This window comes from Cynocephalus volans, chromosome 16 (genome assembly GCF_027409185.1).
Source record: "Cynocephalus volans isolate mCynVol1 chromosome 16, mCynVol1.pri, whole genome shotgun sequence".
In the NCBI taxonomy this organism is placed as follows: Eukaryota; Metazoa; Chordata; class Mammalia; order Dermoptera; family Cynocephalidae; genus Cynocephalus; species Cynocephalus volans.
In genome coordinates, this window is record NC_084475.1 from 21,835,713 (window position 1) to 21,856,741 (window position 21,029).

The 21,029-nt window shown below is 51.7% G+C and overlaps 1 long non-coding RNA gene and 1 other non-coding gene across 2 annotated transcripts; both read left to right on the forward strand.

Moving 5' to 3' along the window:
- Positions 1-1,364: 1,364 nt before the first annotated feature.
- LOC134364367 (uncharacterized) lies at positions 1,365-4,449 on the forward strand. Its single transcript, XR_010021845.1, has 3 exons — positions 1,365-1,487; positions 1,727-1,849; positions 4,277-4,449. It is a non-coding gene; the product is annotated as an uncharacterized LOC134364367 (long non-coding RNA).
- LOC134365333 (small Cajal body-specific RNA 16) lies at positions 1,880-2,065 on the forward strand. The gene has a single exon (XR_010022038.1). It is a non-coding gene; the product is annotated as a small Cajal body-specific RNA 16 (non-coding RNA).
- Positions 4,450-21,029: the final 16,580 nt, after the last annotated feature.

The window sequence follows — 21,029 nt, forward strand, 5'->3', positions numbered from 1 at the left end:
GACCAGCAAGTTACAGGAAGAGACATTGGTGGGGTTTTGCCAGGCACGATTTGATAACTTTTTACAATAGAAGCTGGTAACATGCAATTAAGTCGATCCACTAACAAAAGCTTGATCTTAGCAAACATTCCATCTCCCTCCAGCACTTTTCAGTGACTTTACTATCAATTAGTAACCTGTCTGTCTTTGACTTTACTGTCAATTAGTAACCTGTCTGTCTTTGACTTTACTATCAATTAGTAACCTGTCTGTCTTTGACTTTACTATGAATTAGTAACCTGTCTGTCTTTGACTTTACTATCAATTAGTAACCTGTCTGTCTTTGAACCGGCAGCCTTGCTGTGTTACGATTCTTATCTTATGTCAGAGACTGCATACGCTGGGGAAAATTTCCTGTTTTTTGTAAGGTCAATATTTGAAACTGCAACGCTTTGGAAAACCAGGCCCTGTGAAGTACATTTGCTTTATGCATACTCCACACAAGCCCTTGTGAATCAAACCAACCATCTGGCAAGCTGGGCCACGCTGCTAGTTTGTGACTCTGCTACAGAAAGCAGAGTGCTGGTGAATGGTTTAAGCCAAGGAAGGTGGTGATCTCTGATATCCTCCAAGGTTCTGTAATACCCACAGCCCCGGCAAATCCTTCCTTGGTCGTGGCATTGAACTCTTGGGAATGTGCCAAGTGCTCATCTTTTGGAGGAATAAGGTGACTAGTGCAGCTGGCTGGTTAGGTCAGTGGTTAGAGTGCGGTGTTGTAAAACCAAGGTCAAGGGTTCACATCCCCGAATCAGGGGGGAGGAGAGGAGTTTCAGCCAATGTCCCAGTAGGCAAAGTCAGCCTTCATCGTCAAGTAGCCCCTCCGAGCTTTCTCTCCCGTCCACCTGGGATAGTGGTGAAAAGAGCACTGGGTTTGGAGCAGAAGGACTGGGGTTTGAACCAGGCTCTGCCACGTCCTGGCGGCGCTCCGGAAGTAACTCAGCCTCTCTGGCGCACCGGAGCTGCATGAGGAGTAACGGGACTGTGCACTCAGGACTCCAGGCACCTAGAAGGCTTTCAAGAAACGGGATGTCCCTTCTGCTTCCCTCGCTCTAGGGCCCTCCCCTCCCCCCACGGCTCTCGTCTCCGTTAATGCCACCTCTCTGGCTGCGGTCCCTTTAACACCGCCTTGGAGGACCCAGATTCAAATTCGAAGACGGCCCTCTAGCTGCTGTCTCGATGGTAAGCCCACACTTCCGGTCGGCAGTGCGTTTCCGGGCTGCTTCCGCCCAAGATGGTGGGAAGCGAGTTCAGACCCGTGTTGTGTACCTTCCGAGGGGAACCCACTCTCCTCTCCTCCTTGTCGCCGACTCCCGGCCGGCAGGGCGACGCGGGCCAGCCCTGGCCGCGGCCTCCGCTGCCACCGGCCCAGCCCGCGGCGTCGGGCCCCGCTCCGGGGCGGTTACGAAGCTCCGTAGGGGGCCGGGAGGCCCTAACCGGCCGTGGCCCGGGTGACCGGAGCTCTCCGCGGGGCCGGGACTGCAGGGATTGCGCTCCTTGTAGCAGCGGGGCTTGGACGGGAGGAGACAAAGGGAATGCGGCCACCGAAATCGGAGGGAGGGGTTGTGGGAGGCGCTGTGGCCGCCGAAGAGCCTGGGAGTCCCCGCAGGGTTAGCTCGGCTTCCGGGGATTGTGCTAAGCATCAGTGACTTTTGTCCTTTTAGAGCACGTTGTACTATTTTTTCCCCAGGGTTTCCACAGGAAATGAGAAAGAACCAGCCCCCCGATGACTGGGTGAAGGGATGCAGTGATGATTTCCTCGTGTTCCTCGTCGATGAGAGCTTTCCGAGTGATCTCAGTTTGGGGGACCCAGGTATGTAAAGTATGGAGTGTTCTCAGGCAGAGGGTCTGGGGAAAGGCTCCTGTGTTGTTGAACCTGCCTGGTGTGGGTGCAGCCTTGTACCAGGCAGCCCGACCCTGACCTAAAGTAAACTCCCAAGAGACGTCTTTCCTGGGTTGTGAACTTGCAGTAACAGGTGTGAGCATTCCAGCAGCAGTTCGATGATCATGTATGATACTGCAAACAGGACTTAACGCTGAAAGAAGAAACTAAATGTAGTTAGCGTCACAGAGCCGGTAGTTTTGAAAATTCCATGGACAATGTTGATGTCCTTTGTTTCATTAAGTAAATATTTGTTGATACTTTGGCCAGGCACCATGCTAAGTGTTAGGAACACAGAGATGAACAAAATAGACATGACCCTCGTTACCAGGGAGCTACAGCCCAGTTGGGAAGACAAGGTTTATTGATCACACTTAAGAGGGTATAATTCAGGCCGAGGTGAATGCTCTGAAGGAAAGCACAGTCCTATAAGAATATATATGACCAGGAGCCTGGTGGAGACTGGAAGGCTTTCCTGAAACAGGACCCTTAAGCTGGACTCTGAAGGATGAGCAGGAGTTTGCTGGGAGGGCCGGGGGACAGCATGTACAAAGGCCCATGGCCTGGCAAATGTGGCTGTTGGAAGAACTGAAAGAAAGCCATTGTAGCCCAGAAAGCAAGATGGAAAGTGGTATGGAATGCAGCTGGAAAGGTGGGGAAGGGCCACGCCACACAGGGCCTTGTGGTTCATGTGAGGGTTTTGGTCTTTGTCCCAAGAATAGTGGGATACTGGCATGAGTTTTAAACAAGAGGATCATGTGCAAAAATCTTTTAATTTCAAAAGATCACTATGTACAGAGCAGTGCTGTCCAACAGAGCTTTCTGCAATGGCAGAAATGGTCTATATCTGTGCTGTTCAGAGCAACCACAAGCCACATGTGGCTGCTGAACACTTGCAGCGTGACCGGCGCAACTGAGGGGCTGGATTTTCAATTTTAACTTTAATGTAAATAGCCATGTGTGGCCAGTGGCTGCTGCGTTGGACAGCGCAGGTCTGGAATGCATTGGAGGGAGCATTGACGCCTTTATGGGAATCATGGCACGCAGATGCCTTTTACACATTTTCCTTTCTTTGATAAAGGCTGAGACAAGTTCCACTCTGGGGAGAATCCTCATGTTGATTTAAACATAGTAACTGGAAATTTTATGTTTATTTTCTTGGCTATAATTTAGCCTGCTCCTTCATGAAGCAGCATTCTTCCTTCTCTTGTCCATGCTTGTTTTGTTGCCAACACACACTGAGAAGTGACACCTCCAGCACATTTAAGTACCTGCAATGGTGAAAGCATTATATCATATGACTCAGAGGGTGTGTGTATTAGTTCGTTTCTCTTGCTTATAACAAAATACCCAGAACTGGGTAATCTGTAAAGAAACAGTATTTATTGCTTACAGTTTTGAAGGCTGGGAAGTCCAAAGTCCAGGGACCATATCTGGTGAAGGCCCTGTTGGTGGTGACAGTGACACAGAGGTCTAACATGGCAGAATGGTGGAGCAGAGAGAGAGACCCTCACGTGCTCTCATTTTAAAGCTCTCAGAACCACACCATTGACAACCATAATTAATCCATTTACTAGGGCATGGTCCTCAAAATCTAATCACCTCTTCAAGGCCCCACCTTTTAATTACCATAATAGGATTTCCTACCCTAAGCTGTTGCATTCAGTGACTTTGAGGGGCGGGGGCATTCAATCCACTGCAGTATGTAAAGAAAAGCATAGTCCCTGGTGTTGAGAGGCTTAGAATCTAGTGAGGTAGATGTCAGTAAATGCCACGGAACAACAGGAAGGAGCATTTTCAGTGGGGCCCCTCAGCGGATTTGACCCCGTGGGGAAATAAGGGCTGCTTCCAGCTGATGAAACGTGACCAAAAGCAGGAAGCATGAAATTGCTTGGGGACATGGGGAGCTCACGAGTGAGGCCACGCACGGGAAATACATGGTAGAGGGAAGGTAAGGAAGATCAAGTAGGAATATGCAGGTTGGTGTGGGTTTGCAGGGGGCTTTGAATGTCAGAGTTCAGGGTTATTATGGCTTTGTTACTGGCGGGTTTCTGAGGAAGGCCACAGGTAGTGGCGTACAGCGGGCAGCCTGGAGTGACATGGTAAGGAAGTCCCAGTGACAGCTTTGTGTGGGAGGTGACCAGCCCTGGCTTCTAGCAGTGCTTATAGACTTGGAAGGACAAGGGGCGGAGAGAAACAAGGTCCTTATGGCTCATAATCCCCAGAGCACCTTCCGCATCATGTTCTGGGTGGAAGGAAGACTTTAGATTTTGGAGAGTATTTCATGGTGTCAGTAGTTTTAAATATTCAGACTTGGTGAAGCAGGATAAAAACTGATGACGTGTACTTTCTTTGCAGGTCAGTTTACTGGAAGACGTGTGTGTGTGCTGGATGAAAATCTGGTTTCGTTTCTGCTGCTTCTGTGTGCCTGGAATGTAACTGTTTTGGCTTAGAACCTTCCAGGTTTGGTTTAATTCTTAACCACATACTTTTTGGATGTCGACCTGCTTAAAACTCTGTATTGATATAAATAAATGGTGTCAGAGCCCAGGGTGACCTTTCATACACTTCGGGGTTTCTGTGCCCGGTGACCATGTGCCTGTGCCCGGTGACCATGTGCAGCCTCTACTTCTGACATACGTAGTTGGCAGTGCTGTCCTGAAAAGAGTGACTGACTTACAGAGCCACTCATGCAGTTCTCTGTAGGAAGTGTGAGCACCAGGGCACTGCTCCTCCTTAAGGAACATGGACTGTTGAGAAATGATATGCACAGGGAGGTGACCACTGTGTTTGTGTCCTGACAGGAAGGGGCATGGCTGGTGTGGTTCAGGGTAGTGGCACCCACGTTCAGAATGAGGAGCACTTCACTGTGCTTAGAATTTGCCAGAAAATGACCACCAACCTCGGAACTGGTCACGTTGAGCTGCATCATGGATACTGGAAGCTGCCTTTGCCTCCTCACGTGCATTTCTAACCCTATGCGGGTGGCAGCTCATGAGTTGCCACCACCCCGTACCCATAACTTAATTCCTTTCCACTTCAGACCCAGGGGTTCTCAATGGGAGCAGAACCACCACAGCACTCCCCAGTTGCACCCACATCCGAGGGGAGCATTGTTAACAGAGACTGGGGACACTGCTGGCACCAGGTGGGTGGGGCCATCCATCACAACAGGATTCTCTCCAGTGCCTCTTGTCTTCGGAATGTTTTGCCGTGTATTTACGTGCACAAGCATATGTGCCTCCAGCGCCTGTGTTTTTACCTGCCACGTTTGTGGCTGTCCATGTAGTGCAAACAGCTGACCGTCTCATGCTGTTGTCACGTTATGGTTGGGGCATTAGAGACGCACGCTTTTTATGTGGTATGGAAAGGCCATCTTGGACTTCTGACCTATCCATGCCAGACCCAAAGTGCCTGCCTTTCCTCCTTGCTTGTATTTGTTTTTGGACATGCTCATAGGACCTCCTGACTTGGTGGTCTCTAGCCCAGCCCTCATCTCGTCCATCCCAAGTCCCAGAGGATCTGGCCCAGCTAAGTGTCTGCTCAAAGCCAAGAATGTAATTTCAGTATGGTGGGGTAAGCCCTGGATGTATAATTGACCCATGATCTGAAGGAACTACAGCTGCAGAGGGGAGGCCTGGCCACTGTGGGAAGTTTCCGGAGCAAAGCAGCACTTTGGTTCACATGGACCAGAAGGTACCTCTTCAGCACTGGGGGGCAGAAACATCCACGTTTTCCACATGGGGTTTTGAATCCCAGCTCCACCACCAGCCTGGTGTGTTACTTTGGGCAGGTCACTGCTCTGTTTGCACTTTGATTTCTTCTCAATAAGGTGAGGACAGCGCCGATGACTCCACCAGATTGGTGCCTGTGAGAGGGTTAAATGAGGAAACCGTATAAAGTGCGGGAGAAGCCTGGGGCCCAGAAGCACTTCAGACGTGTTAGTCTTGTAATCAGTACCGTCATTTACACGAGTGCTTCAAAAAGGTCATGAAGGGATTTGTATCATCTTTTTTTTATTTTCCTTTTGCCTGTATAGGGATCCGAACTCTTGACCTTGGTGTTATCAGCATTATGCTCTCTCCAAATGAGCTAACTGGCCAGCCTCTGATTCCTATCATCTTTTAATTCTATTTTTCTATGAACTTTTTTCCTTCAATTTTCAGAGCATTTTCAGTATTTCCAGCTGTGAGATTCTCTGTGGTCTTAACACATGCTGTTTGCAGCAGGAAGATGCCTGTATGATACCAAGGCTGGAGAGCTGAGGTGGGAGTTTATTGTAGGCTCTTGATTTTTTAACTATGTTCGGTTTTCACATTAAGGCCACTCAGAGTAGCCTACGCCTCATAGTAAACAATTACCTGTGTTCTGTAGAGAAAGGAGGACATGTATTAGTTGCCTAAATTAAAGTACTGTGTTAAGATGTGATATATACTGAAACAAAAGTGTGTATTGATATTTCTGGAATAAGCCATGTGGATGTCCAGTTTCTGACTCACTCTTAAGTGTAGAGCTTCTCCTGCATGCAGAGTGTTAGCTTCCTCACAGTGTAAGGCAGTGCCGTCCGTCCTCAGAATGGAAGTCTGCTCAAGCATCTGTGGCTTCCTCTGTGCCCAGGTCCTTGAGTTGGTTCAGTCTTAGTTTGGTAGTTTAATTGGAAGCATTAGATCCTCGGCCCCTGGGAGTGGTAACATCTTACTTATAGCATGGAAAATGCTGACATGAATACAGTTCATTACCAGTAGAGTCATTCGTGACTTACGAGTGCTTTCCTCTTAAGCCACTCGAGGAGGGTGCTTGAGGGTCCCTGTCAACTCACTTTGGTTGGTCTTGGGTTTCTTAGAGTGGAAAAGTCTGCCAAGAACAGGACAAGAGGGGCTGAGCCCGTGGCGCACTCGGTAGCGTGCTGCGCTAGCAGCGCAGCGACGCTCCCGCCGCAGGTTCAGATCCTATATAGGAATGACCGGTGCACTCCCTGGCTGAGCGCCGGTCACGAAAAAAAAAAAAAAAAAAAAAAGAACAGGACAAGAGAATAAGGACAAGATGGGAGTGATGATCCCAAGGCAGAGTGCCATGAGCTGAGATATTGCACCCTCACCGGAAGCACCCCGCCCCTCAAGATGCCTGCTAGTCTTTTGTTCCCAGTGCCAACCGGTGGGCATTTCATCAGGAAGATTTTCTTTGGTTTATGAACCTGGTTAACCAGCTCTGTGGTAGATTAAACGTTTAAATGTCTTGCTCGGGTCTGCTGAAATACTGTCCTAAGGTGGCTTCTTACCATTGAACCTCCTCCCTTTTTTTCACGTGACTGCAGCCCAAGAGAGTAGTCTTCATTAATGAAGACAGTATTGGGCTGCAGTGCACTGGGCACGTTTGTGGGTGATGGGAGGGAAGCCAGGAAGCCTCGAATCCACAGGAGGAGACTTGAGAAGGTTTGTGCGGCCACCTGGAATCTTCCCCAGTTGCCTCCTGCTCTGTCATTCAGATCCAGCTCCTTCAGGGAGTCGGCCTGGATGTGGTGACAGCAGACTTGTTTTCCCCAAAGAGCAGGCACACCTTTAAAATAGGCTGCAATGTGTCATGCATGGGCCTTAGCATTTCTGACTTCGTTCCTCTGGATTATGTAAGAGAGGATTGAAGTGGGCAGGAGTCCTGTCTTTCAAAGGTGGTACTTTCAGGAGTAGCGCTGGATAATGCAATCTATGGACTTTAAGAAGTCATTTTTCTTTTTTCTTTTCTTTCTTTTTTTTTTTTTTTTAAGATGACCGGTAAGGGGATCTTAACCCTTGACTTGGTGTTGTCAGCACCACACTCTCCCAAGTGAGCCACAGGCCGGCCCTTAGCAGGAAGGTATTTAATACAGAGAATAAAGAAAGGGCTTCAGAATCTTTGAAGGAGTTGGAGGAATGAAGGTCAGGGAATTCCATCCCTGGGATCTGGGGGACATGGTGAGCTATCAGAGAGCCAGGAGACTGTAGGGACTGCAGGAAACCCTTGGAGATGGTCACAGCTGCCTCCAGCCCCAAGTGTGCGTGCCCAGAGGCCACTGCACAACGTCATGCCCCACCAAAGCCCATCAAGCGGCCACCATTGCCAGGGCACAATGACGAAGACTTTCTTCTTCACCTTCCACATCTCAAGAGAGAACTTCTTACTTGTGGAAACCAACCTGGAGTCCTGCTAACAGATTCCAGCCCCTGCAACCCGGGGCAGCAGCAGTAGGGGCAGTGAGGAGCCCAGCTGCTTCCAGACAGGCTGGAACGTGGAATTGGAAGGCCAAGGGTAACCAGGGGAGATAGCAGCAAGGAGGTGGCATTTGAGGTGGCCCTTAAATGACATGCACACACAGAGGCAAATGGTGTGAAAACGTGGTGCTTGTGAGGAGCGGATAATACAGACAGGACATCTGGGTGCAGTGGGTGCCCGCAGCGCCAATGCCAGAGGCTCTGGGCAGGGTGGGGAAGTGCAGGTGGCCCCCAGGCCTTTTGGGTGCAGGAATTGACTGACCAGCGTGGGAAGCCATCCCAGGACTCTCTATCCCTTATCTCCACTCCTCTGGCCGCCTTGGTCTGCACCTCTCCAGCCAGGACCTCCTAGGTCTGGGCAGCTGGGTGGAGAGGGGGCGGCTCACCTTCTCAGGATCCCATTCAACTCCAAAGAAGGCTCCACCCAGCCCAGTTTAGGCCAAAGATTGGCCCCACAGTGGCCTTGTGGGGTTAAGACCAATGACCAGCCCGGCCTGGGAGCTGTGCCCATGCCTGAGCCAATCCCCGCTGGCAGTTTCCATTTAACCCGTGCAAGAGAGTGGCAGGAAGGAGCATTTGTCCTAAATAGGTGCTTTTCTGTCCATGTGTTGTCCGTGGAGTGTGACATGCCTGGGGTGCATGCCGATGCCTGGCTTGGGCCAGGACACTGCAGGGAACATGAACTGGGGGCCGCACCTGTCAATCACAGTGCCAGGGCCAGTGAGAGGCAGGCGGGACGGGCAGGGTGCTGGGTGGCCTCGACGCAGAGTGTTAAGGTGGAGTCACCAGGAGTCCTGGTGGGGTCTTGAGGATCAGAACAAGGAGGTGGTGACATGGAGTAGAGAATAAGGGATGAGCCCAAAGAACATTCTGGAATAAGTCAAACGAATCAAGGCAAATTCCCAGGGGATTGGTGTGAGCCCGGAAAATGTTGGTGCTAGGACACAAATAGGGTGTTGGAGAGACCTGCTGCTGTGGACACCCCTGGGCACCGACACCAACGGGCAGCCTGGACCCCTGAGGCAAAGTGTCCTTGGGAGGGGCCGGGGCCAGCCCTGGAGGGGAGTGCTGCTCTGAGCGAGGCCGGGGCTACATTGAGAGCCCCAGGAAAGCACAGAAGAAAGGTGGTTTGACCCTCAGGGACCAAAAGAGTGGGGGTGCCAGGCTGCAGAGGGTTCGGGTAAAGACACTTCTCTTGGGGACAGGGAGAGGTGCAGCCGGGCCCGACCTCCTTCCTGGCTGTCTGTCCCCCTGAGAGGTCCCAAGGCTGGGGTAAGCAGCAGCAACTCCCAGCTGAGGCCGAGGGAGCGGTACGCGGTGGCCACGTGGTGGCGCTGCAGGACAGCTGGACACCGAGCAGCCGCGTAGCCAGGCATCCTCAGATCCAGGGTGGCAGATGGGCAGGGGGGACCCCAGCACCAGGCAGGCAAAGGCCTCTGTGCTGGCTCCTTCACCAACCCAGGGAGGGGGGCCCAAGAAGCCAGTGGTGAGCAGGGGTGGACGGGGAGGAAGGCCCTTGTGGCCACAGGGTCTGCCTGGGCTTGGCGAGGTCATTCACTCATTCAGCAGCCACCAGGGTGGGCCCTGCTGTGAGGGTGCGGTCCCTTGCATGGGGTTTGCACATGGCAGGGGGTCTCAGGGTGGTGTGATGGTGTGGCCGGGGTGGGAGGAGGTTGTGTCAGTGATCAGGGAAGGCTTCCTTGAGAAAGTGGCCTCTGATGTCAGGAGCGTGCGCAACAGACAGAGGGACAGCGTGGGGACAGTGTATGGCCAGGAAGAGCTGGCTTGCAGGCAGCAGCTGGTCTGCTCTCGACACCATGCCAGCTGGGGGCTGCTGGCCCTCACCCGGGAGGGGCAGATCTCACCTGGGTTTTTACAGGTCACTCTGGATGTGGGTAGAGGGGGTCATGGTGGGAAACGGGCTTGGAAGCCAAGTGGTGTTCGTGGTGAGCACGGTGGATGGGCAGAGGGGGGCTCCGGACTTGCTGATGGTGGGAGGCGGCGGGGGGCAAGGGGCATTGGAAGGGCACTGGCTTTCGGCCCAAGCAACTGGGTGGACGGGGCGCAGTTGAGGAGATGATGTGGCCGACCACACACAGGGGTCTACACTGCACACGTGCCCCTCAGTCCTCAGCAGCCTGCGAGGAGGACAATGGGACCCTCCCCACTTCACAGGGGAGTCGAGGAACCCACCCGAGGAGGAGCTGGGGTTTCCACCAGGCAGCTGCAGAGGCCCCGGGGGAGGTGGTGCTGGTTGGTCTGAACCCCACTGTGGGGCACACGGACCACACCGAGAGGTTCTGGCTCGGGGCCTCCCCGGGGGGAAGATGCCAAGCGGGTCTGGGTTGTGCTGTGGCCGCATGCAGAGGCCTGGGCATGGCTGTGGCTGGCATCTGAAGCTTGGGAAGGACGCCAGGGTGGGGTTGTCTGAGGAGAGCGAAGAGGGGCGAGAAGGCCGGCCTCAGGGGCAGGAGGACGCCACGGGGAGTGGGCAGAAACAGGTGTGCGAAGAGGCACCATCAGTTGCTACCCACGGAGACTGTGTGGGACAGCCAGGCTCTCAAGTGGCCTGTGTCGCCCCTTCCTACATGGCATTGCGCTGGTTGGAGTGACCAGTAGAGCAGGACAGAAGAGACGGCCGGTCACTTCCGAGACTGGGTCACTAAAGACACGGTGGCCCGTGTCTTGGCTTACAGCCTGACAGCAATGTCCTGGGAGACCCTAAGATCACGCAGCTAAGCCACCTCCAGCTCTGTGCTGCCTCCTGTATTGACAAGCAGGGAGCTGCGTCCAAGAAGCCCGCCCCTCGACTGCAGTGGCAGAGCGTAACTGTCTGTTGCTTCCAGTTGCTGAGTTTTGGGGTAGTTTGTTATGCAGCAGCAGACAACGACTGCACGGTGCACCTCAGAACCCGGAGGCTTTGCTGTCGGCCATTTCATCTCAATGCTTGCCTGGGCTGGAGGATCTGCATCCAAACTCACTCACGTGGCTGTGGGCAGGAGGCCTCAGAGCCTGGCCACACAGGCCTCTCACCGTGTGACTTCCTCCAGAGCAGTGACCCAAGGCTGCAAAAGTGCACAGGGCTGGTGGCCGGGGCTGTTGGCTTCTGCACACCTCCCTGTCTGAGATATGCATTTCTAGGCCTGGATCTGTGTCCCCTGAGTCCTGGCCCCTTATTGTTCCTGGTGAGTTCTTGTGTCTTGGTCTGCTCATGCTGCTGTAACAAAATGCCCAAGACTGGATAACTCATAGGAATAGAAAATTATTTTCTCACAGTTCTGGAGGCTGGGAAGTCCAAGATGAGGGCGCCGGTGGGGCTGGTGTCTGGCGAGGCTGCTCTCTGCTTCCAACATGGCTCCTGTCGATACTCCCCACCTGGCGGAAGGCAGAGGGTGGAGAGGCCCACAGCTGCGTGAAGCCTCCTATGAAGCCTTAACCCCATTCACCAGGGAGGGGCCCCCACGCCCGACCCAGCTCCTAAGGGGCCCCCTCTTGATACTGTCACATTGGAGATTGTTTCAGCATGAATTTTGGAGGGACACAAACAGACCAGAGCATCTTGTGTCTCCACCCTGCCCCTTAAGTTGTGCTGACTCCAGAGACTTTGTTTCTCATGAGCAGAGCTCCTCATCCAGACTGGGTGGGCCCAAGTACATGCACTGGAGCTGCATTCTCTGGTGTCAGGTTGACTTATTCTCGATTTTAAAAAAAAAATGGAGGTGAAATTCACATAACAAGCAGTTGATCATCTTTAAGCGCCCAGTTCAGTGGGTTTGGAGCGTTCGCAATGTTGCACGACCACCGTCTCTGGCTTCAAAGCATTTTCATGACCCCATAGCCGTGAAGAAGTGACTCGCGTTTCCCCACACCATCCCCTGCTCACCACTAATCTCTTCTGTCTTTGTGGATTCACCTATTCTGGATGTTTTGTATAAAAGGAATCGTACAGGTGACCTTGTGTGTCTGGCTTCTTTCACTTGGTGTGATGTTTTCTAGTCATCACATTACAGTACGTGGCGGAACTTCCTTTTTAGGGTCGAGGAATATTCCATCGTATGGATATTCCACATTTTGTGTATCCATTCATCCTCTCAGGGGCATTGGGGTTGTTTGAACCTTTTGGCTGTTATGAATAATGTCCTGTAAACATTCCTGTACAAGTTTCTGTGTGGACACATTTTAATTTCTCTCAGGTAGACATCTCGGGTGGATTGCTGGTCATGTGGCAACACTACACTTAACTTCTTGAGGAACCACCACGCTGTTTCCACGGCAGCTGCAGCATTTTCCATCACCACAAACAGTGCGTGAGGATTCCAGTCTCTGCACATTCTCCCCAATGCTTATGTTCCGTTATTTAACTTTTTTTTTTTTATTAAAGCCATTCAAGTAGGTGTGAGGTGGTGTCTCATTGTGGTTTTAATTTGCATTTCCCCATACTCTGGTTTCTCTTCAGATCGCATAAATCTTTCGCCTTATTAATTTGCATTTCCCTAATGACTAATAGGGTTGAACACCTTTTCATGTACTTATTGGCCATCTGTGTATCTTTTTTGGACAAATGTCCATTCAAGTCTTTTGCCCATTTTTAATTTAATTTAATCAATATACAATGTAGTTGATTTTCGTGTCCCTTTACCAATTCCTCCTTCCCTCCCATCAACATCATATCTGTTCACTTGTCTTAACAAGTTCAAGGAATTGTGATTGTTGTGTCTTCTTCCCTGTGCCTGTCAATTGTTTGTGTGTTTATTTATTTATTTTTAGCTTCCACAAATAAGTGAGAACACGTGGCATTTCTCTTTCTGTGCCTGACTTATTTCACTTAATATAATTTTTTCTAAGTCCATCTGTGTTGCTGAGAATGGCAGTATGTCATTGTTTTTTATAGCAGGCAGAGTAGTATTCCACTGTGTAGATATACCACAGTTTCAGTATCCACTCATCCGATGATGGGTACTTGGGCTGGTTCCAACGCTTGGCTATTGTAAATAGAGCTGCACTACTTATGGGAGCACAGGTGTACCTTCGACTTGATGATTTCCATTCCTCTGGGTATATTCCCAGCAGTGGAATAGCTGGGTCATATGGTGATGTTTGAGGAACCTCCATACCATTTTCCATAGAGGCTGCACCATTTTGCAGTCCCACCAACAGTGTATGAGAGTTCCTTTTTCTCCACAACCTTGTCAGCATTTATCATTCATCTTTTGGATATTAGCCATCCTAACTGGAGAGAGATGGTATCTCAGTGTGGTTTTGATTTGCATTTCCTGAATGCTGAGTGATGTTGAGCATATTTTCATGTGTCTGTTGGCCATTCATGTATCTTCCTTTGAGAAATGCCTATTCAGCTCCTTTGCCCATTTTTTAATTGGGTTACTTGTTTTTTTGCTTTAAAGTTGTTTGAGTTCCTTGTATATTCTGGATATAAATCCTTTGTCAGATGTATATTTTGCAAATATTTTCTCCTACTCTGTCAGTTGTCTTTTAACTCTGTTAATTGTTCCTTTTGCTGTGCAGAAGGTTTTTTTTTTTTTTTTTTTTTTTTTTAAAAGATGACCGGTAAGGGGATCTTAACCCTTGACTTGGTGTTGTCAGCACCACAGTCACCCAGTGAGCAACCAGCCATCCCTATATGGAATCCAAACACGTGACCTTGGTGTTATCAGCACCACACTCTCCCAAGTGAGCCACTGGCCAGCCCCTGCAGAAGCTTTTTAGTTTGATATAACCCCATTTGTTTACTTTCCTTTGGTTGCCTGTGCTTTTGGGGTCGTATTCATGAAGTCTGTACCCAATCCTACTTCCTGGAGTGTTTCCCCTGTTTTCTTTATGGAGTTTTATTGTTTCGGAGTGTATATTTAATCCTTTAATCCATTTTGAGTTTGTTTTGGTATACGGTGTAGCCTCTACAAAAAGTCTTAGAGTTGATAAATAATTTCAGCAAAGTTGCAGGATACAAAATCAACACACAGAAATCAGTAGCATTTCTATATTCTAACAGTGAACATGCAGAAAAAGAAATCAAGAAAGCTAGCCCGTTTACAATAGCCACCAAAAAAGTAAAATACTTAGGAATACAGTTAACCAAGGATGTGTGAAAAACCTCTACAATGAGAACTACAAACCAGTGTTGAGAGAAATTAAAGAGGACACAAGAAGATAGAAAGTTATCCCATGCTCTCGGGTTGGAAGAATTAACATTGTGAAAATGTCCATATTGCCCATTTTTAATTGGGTTGTTTGTCTTTGTTGTTGAGTTGTAAGAGTTCTTTATCTATTCTGGATTTTAAACCCTTATTAGATACGTGATTTGCAAATAGTTCATCCAATTCTGTAGGTTGCCTTTTCCCATTCTTGATAATGTCTTTTGATACACAAAAGTCTTTCATTTTTATGAAGTCTAATTTCTCTATTTTTTTGTGTGTGTTGTTGTTGCACATGCTTTTGATTTCAAACCTAAGAGACCATTGCCAAATACAAGGTCATGGAAAAAAAACCATTTTTTCTGTGTGTTTTATACCTATAGCTCTTAGATTTAGGTCACTGATCCATTTTGAGTTGGTTTTCACACACAGTCTGAAGTAAGAGTCCAGGTTCATTCTTTTGCCTGTGGATTTCCAGTCATCCCAGCACCATTCGGTAGACTATTCTTTACCCACTGAATGGTCTTGTCACCCATTTGGAAAATCAACTGGTCACAGACCTTCAGGCTTATTTCCAGGCTCTCTATTGTATTCAGTTAGTCTGTAAGTCTATTCTTATGCTCCTACCACATTGTTTCAACTACTGTAGCTTTTTAGTACGTTTTGAAATTAAGACGTGAAAATCCTCTAATTGCTTCTTTTCCAATATTGTTCTGGCTATTGGGGACCTTTGTACTTTCACATTAATTTGAGGATTGGTTTTTCTATTTCTGCAAAACAGGCCATTGGAATTTTGATAGGGTTTGCACTGGATCTGTAGATCACTGGGGAGTGCTGCCATCTAAGCAGTGTTAGAACATGGGATGTCTCTCCATCTGTCTGAGTCTTCTTGCTTTTAGCCATGTTTTACAGTTTTCAGTACATGAGTCTTTCACCTCCTTTGTTGGATTTGTTCCTGGGTGTTTTGTCCTTCTGCACAGTGTTGTGGAAAACGGAATGGGCTCCTTAATTTCCTTTCAGATTGCTCACTGCTAGCCCGTCGTTTGCTTTTTCCCCCAATTCAAAAGTTTTTGTTAATCAGCAACAGGAATCCATGTGGGTTGCACTTTGCCTTTGGTTGTCGTCATTGGTGACCTCTGTCATCTTCTCTGCAGAGCCTGGGGAGTCGCCAGCCTCCTCCCTTCGCAGGCACGAGAATGGGGGTCCTGCACTTGGCTGGGGCTCTTGCAGCCAGCTGGGTTGTGTGAAAGTGCCTCAGAGGGCCTGTCCCCGCCCCAGGCCCCTCTTCCTGCAGGTGGTCATGCCGCAGTGCCAGGGACAAGCTCTGTGCCTCACCTCTATCCAGCCACACTCCCAACCCCTTCCCCTGCAGTGGGTCCCTGCTGCACCCACAGGTGCTGGCTAGTCCACTCGGTGCCCCTCCTTTGCTGTCTTTTCTTCTTCTCGCTGCTCCTACACGTGGTGGGCACAGGAGGGCTTTGGTTGGTGAAGTGAATGTGCCCCGCCTGGATTCTGGATCCTTGGCTACATTTCCCACCTGTGCTGTGACAGCCCCTGTGGTGGCCTGGGTCCTGGGTCTGACTGGCTGCCAGCCCAGCCGTTGGCTTCCCTCCCACTCTGGGCTTGGATGAAGCTCTGGGCTGCTGGGTGTGGAAACTGGTTGTCCCTGGCAGCTGCTAAAGAGGTGGGGAAGCAGGCTGGAAGGGGGGTTGTTCTCTGTGGGGCACATTGACCAAGGGAGGCAGGCAAAGGCCAGGACCGTGGAAAGCAGGCGGGAGCGGGTAGCTCTCTGGGCCTACCCTGGTAGGGTGAGCCTCGCCCAGGACCCCTCCTAGATGGCACAGAGCCCTCAGGGCCACAAGTCTTTTCACCCCCATGGCCAGTCCTCCCTGGAGGGCCCCCTGGGCTAAGATTCTTGGGCAAAGCCTCCCTGCCCCCATGTCCCCCATGGGCCCTGCCTCTCAGCCAGGGGGTGGCCGGAAGAGCCACTGAAGGGAGGCCAAAGAGAAGCTCCTGCAAAGCCACGGAGATGCCCCCTCCACTCCTCCCTGTGGACGCAGCCATCGGCTGGGTCAGGGTGTGCCTTACTTAGTTTCACAGTGTGTGGCAGGAGTCTCAGGCCCATGTCATAGGATGGCAGATGGCATCTCAGCCCGAGGAGCCTGGGGGATGCTCCTGCCCAGTGAGGCGGCACGGCTGGTGCAGGACCCTGGGCTGAGGGACTGAGGCAGGAGGGACAGCAGGTAAGGCAGGGCCTGAGCTGGCGGGTAGGAAAAGGCTTGGTTAGGCCAGTGGGGTGGGGGACGGAAGGGGGTGATGGCATGGGTGGGGCAGCCACCTGAGTGGCTGTGGGTGGGGGCGGGGAATGCTCCTTCTTAAAGATGAAGGGATGGGAAGGACTGGGCGGGGTCCGCTGGTCAGCAGGAGCGAGCCCAGGCAGAGGCCAGAGTGGAGGTGGTGGCTGAGCTTGAGCCTGCAGGTGTGCCTGAGGGTCCACCGAGGCAGGGCACAGTGAGTCAGTGGTGGGAGCCAGAGGGCTCTTCCTCTTGGCTCAGGAGCCACTGGATGTGGTCCCAGATGGGTGATGCCCAGGTGGCCATGCTCAGCTTGCGGTCACTCCACTCTGGGCTGGTGCCCCACAGCCAAGGGACCATGGCAGAGGCTCCTACATGGCTGAGGACAAGTCCTTCGGTGACTGCAGCCAGCATCCATCAGGCACTTCCCTGGCACCAGCACCATTCCAGAAGCTTCAGTGATCTTGTTTGGAGCTCACAGCACTTAGAAGATACCTGTAACTCTTGTCCCCACTTCAAGATGAGGGGACATAGGTGGCAGGGCTGAGGGGGGTCCTCAAGGTCAGGGCACCAGGCTGGAGTGGCCTGCAGGGTGCAAGGCTGGTGCGATCACCACTGAGGGCTGCCGTGGCCAATCACCACCGACCGGGAAGCTCAGACAACAGTGCGTCCTCTCACCGCTCTGCAGGCTGGACGTGAGGTCATGGGGGCGGTGGCGGGGTTGCTTTCTTCCGAGGCCTCTCCCTTTGGCTTGTTGATGATTGTTTTCTCCCTGTGTCCTCAGTGGTCATCCCCCTGTGTGTGTTTGTGCCCCGATCTCCCCTTCTTATAAGGACACCAGACATATGGATTGGGGCCCACCCATGTGACCTCGGTTACCGTAATCACCTCTTTAGCAGACTCTCTTCTAACACAGTCGCAAGCTGAGGTACTGGGGCTCAGGACTTCGACATGTGGATTTGGGGACAGAGCTCACTCCTCCTTCCCAATCTGTTGTCTGTCCTCTTAGGACCCTCCCCATCCTCACCTGCCTGACACTGTGAGGTGCTGTCCCACTTGGGACACGTGGGCCCTGACCACCCAGTGACTGAGAGGCCAGCCCTCAGGCCCTTCCCAGGGGGCTGTCTGCCGAACTTCCAGGAGGGGGACAGTGGGCAGACGTGCACCAGAGGCCACAGCTGCCCCACGGCGGGCGCCTGCTGGAGACCCCACGGGAGGCAGCCGCAGAGGAAGCTCCTGTCGGGCCTCTCCTGGGCGGGACAGCCATCCACGAGGCTCACTGGCCTTCCTCGTCCGGGCCCTGTCCTCGTCTGCCTCCTGCACCGCTGCCACGCAGGCCCCCACTGTGTGCTCACCCCCATTCTTATGAGCGCTCCATTTGTGCTAAGTCCCGGTGACAGAAAAACACACTAACAGGAAAAGCGTTACTGTCCCGACTGAAGCGCTCTCGGCGCAGCCGCGTGAACACTGCTGTGCTTCTTGGTGACAGCACACTGGGATCCGACCCAGGCTCCCATGGCAACCACACCGCTCCCCACCTCTTCTCTGGCCAGGGCTCTGGAGCAGTCGGTGCATCGCGGGCAACCACTGTGTACCCACAGCCTGCCTCGCCTGCCAGCGCCGGAGGGACCCCGGGACACGGCAGCCAGCTCGCCACACCGGAGAGCTTGGGAAGGCAGAAGCCATGATCCAGGTGGCGCGTCTGGGGCCTGGACTCCCCCAAGCATTTGTGGGCTCTGCCTGATGGGAGGGTCTTTGGCCTGTAGACAGAGGGGTGGTCCGCAGAATGACGCCGTGCCCCTCTCCCCAGCCCCCACCCAAGATGTCGACGACCTAATCCCAGAACCTGCAACTATGTTATGTCACCTGGCAAAGGGGGATTAAGGTTGCTGGTCAGCTGCCCTTGAGATGGGAGATTACCCTGGATCATCCGGGTGGGCCCAGTGTCATCGAGGGTCCTCACAAGTGGAAGAGGGAGGCAGGAGAGTCGGGGTCCGAGTGATGGGGTGTGAGAAAGACTCCACTGGCTGCTGCCAGCTTCGAAGGTGGAGGAAGGGCCGAGAGCCAAGGAGCGCGGCGGCCTCTAGGAGCCGGGAAAGGCAAGAAAACAGGTCCCCCTGGGCTGACTGCAGAAGGAGCAGCCCGGCGACACCTGACTTTAGTCCAAGACTCGAGACTCTCTCTATGAGCGTGTCACTGAGATAACTTTGTGCTAATTAAAAGAGAAAGGACAGAACATGAAAGGGCAGCAGGGGTGCTTTTTGGAGCCTGGCTTTCCAGGGCAGGACTCCTCTGAATTTCGGGTCTCTTGGACAAACTGTGCAAGCTGCAGGGCTGGGGAAGACCAGGGCCTTTCCCTGAGTCCTGGCTGACAGGAGGGAGACTGACCCTGGGGCAGCCCCCATCTCTTGCTGAAGTGGAAGCCTGTTTCCTGTCTTGTTTTTCCCCTTCTCTGGAGATTAGGAAATCAATAGTTTCCTTAAAATTTTTTACAGAGAGAAAGATAAAGTTGATCTTGAGTTTTCTGTTTTTTAACCACTTTTCCTTCATTTTGGACTTTTTAATATAAGAATTCTTTACAAAGTACTAAAATGTAAGTCCATAAGTTCTTAGGAACTTCCTATTTACAACATCACGGGACGTGTCCTGTCACCCCTTGTAATTCTGCCCGCACCAGCCCCTGCCAGGCCCACAGCAGTAGCTGTGATGTCACCTCCATGCCACAGAAGAGCAGTTAAGAGACAGACCAGGACAAGAAAAAGCTTCCTGGAAGGCTGGCCACGCTCTACAACTTGGAGTCTGCAAATTACTTATCAAAAACTGTAGTTGTTGCCTGGATTAGTGAGGCTCCGTCTATTTATAATTTACCTAAATAGCCAGACTGAGAGAGAAAAAGGGCTCATTTTTATCTTTTCGTGTTTTAAATTTGTTAACCACTTTTGACACTGCGTATCCAAGGGCAGGGGCACCGTCAGTGTTTTGGTAACTATTAAATTTATACACAGATTTTTTGGATGGAAAAAAGTACTTCAAGAGACTGCACCAAATTCTGAAACAAAACAAAACAAAACATTCTCTTTTGAAACTTTGAGGAGTGAGACAAGTTTTATCCTGCAACAGCTTCCTTGTTCTGATGGAATCGTGACGTCCATCGGGCTGAGTCTGCCGCAGAGCCAGGCTGTCCTATTTGAACGAGGCTGTGCGGATGCTGTCGTGACAGCTCCATTCAACCTCAGCCTGGATGACTTTCCTATTCCTAGAGTGCGGGTAACATGGAGAGAGGACAGAACAGTGGAATCTCCTGGAAAATCTCTGTTAAGATGTGCCTCTTGGGGCTGGCTGGTTGTCTCAGCTAGTCACAGCACAGTTCTGATACCAGCATGGTCCAGGGCTCAATCTCTGTACCAGCAGCTGCCAAAAAAAAGATGTGGCTCTTCTTTGTCAGGGGCCACTTCCACATTCTGTTGGATCTGTTAGCTCTGGGTTTTTAGACAAATGTACTGTCTTGTGAGTCTCTCATGGTGTATTGTAGCTTTGAGAGCTGTTTCCAGGTTGCCTGGTTGAGCCCCAGGCCTTGGCTTGGCAGTGTTTCTCACGTGCTCTCCACCAGTTTCCTCCTGGATTTCAGTGCCATGCTGCCCACTGTGCTCGGTCGTGTTTTGGTCTAGTGTCCACCTGGCACCCATCTGAATCTCCAGGGAAAGCCCACTGTCCGCATGGGCCACACTCAGGAGGCACCTGACAAAACCAAGGTTTGAGCACTTCTGGGCTCAGACCCCATCTCTGCAGCCAGCTGCTCACCCCCCAGACCTTCAGCTGACAACTTCCTCCGGGGTCAGAGTCCACCTGTGGCTCTAGAAGACAGTCTCCTTTGTCTCCAAGTGATTGATTTAGGCAAACACATGGCCGGTTTGCTTGCTCATCTTGTGCCTCCGACACCGCCAGAGAATCAGTGGGTACTCAGAGGCAAAGCTGGACACGTTATTTGGGTCTTTGGTTGATTCAGAGGATTAGGAGCTGTTTTCCCAATACCCTCAGTCTTCTCTCTGTGGCGGGGAGGACAGCAGTGGACAAGAGGGAACTGTAGGACACAGGTCCCTCATCCGTGTGGCCCAGCCTTAAAGCAGCCTTGGGGACTTGGATCTCACTTTGCCCAGCAGGTGCGACCTTGGGCCTCGGGCAGGGGCACACTTGCCCTTCCTTTTTCTTTGCTGGGAGGCGGGATCAGAGTGGGAACCTGGATGCAGATGGGCATCTCCTGCTGGACGCTGAGCCCCACGACCCTGGCGCGCACACAGTCTAGAGCCCACCTCCCTGGCCTCCTCCAGAGTGGCTGCCTGGGGCGGTGTGGTCAGAGCCAGGCACAGCTGAGCTGGACTTGGCCGAGAGCCCCGGGCTTTCTGGGCGTGGGGGAGGGGCTGCC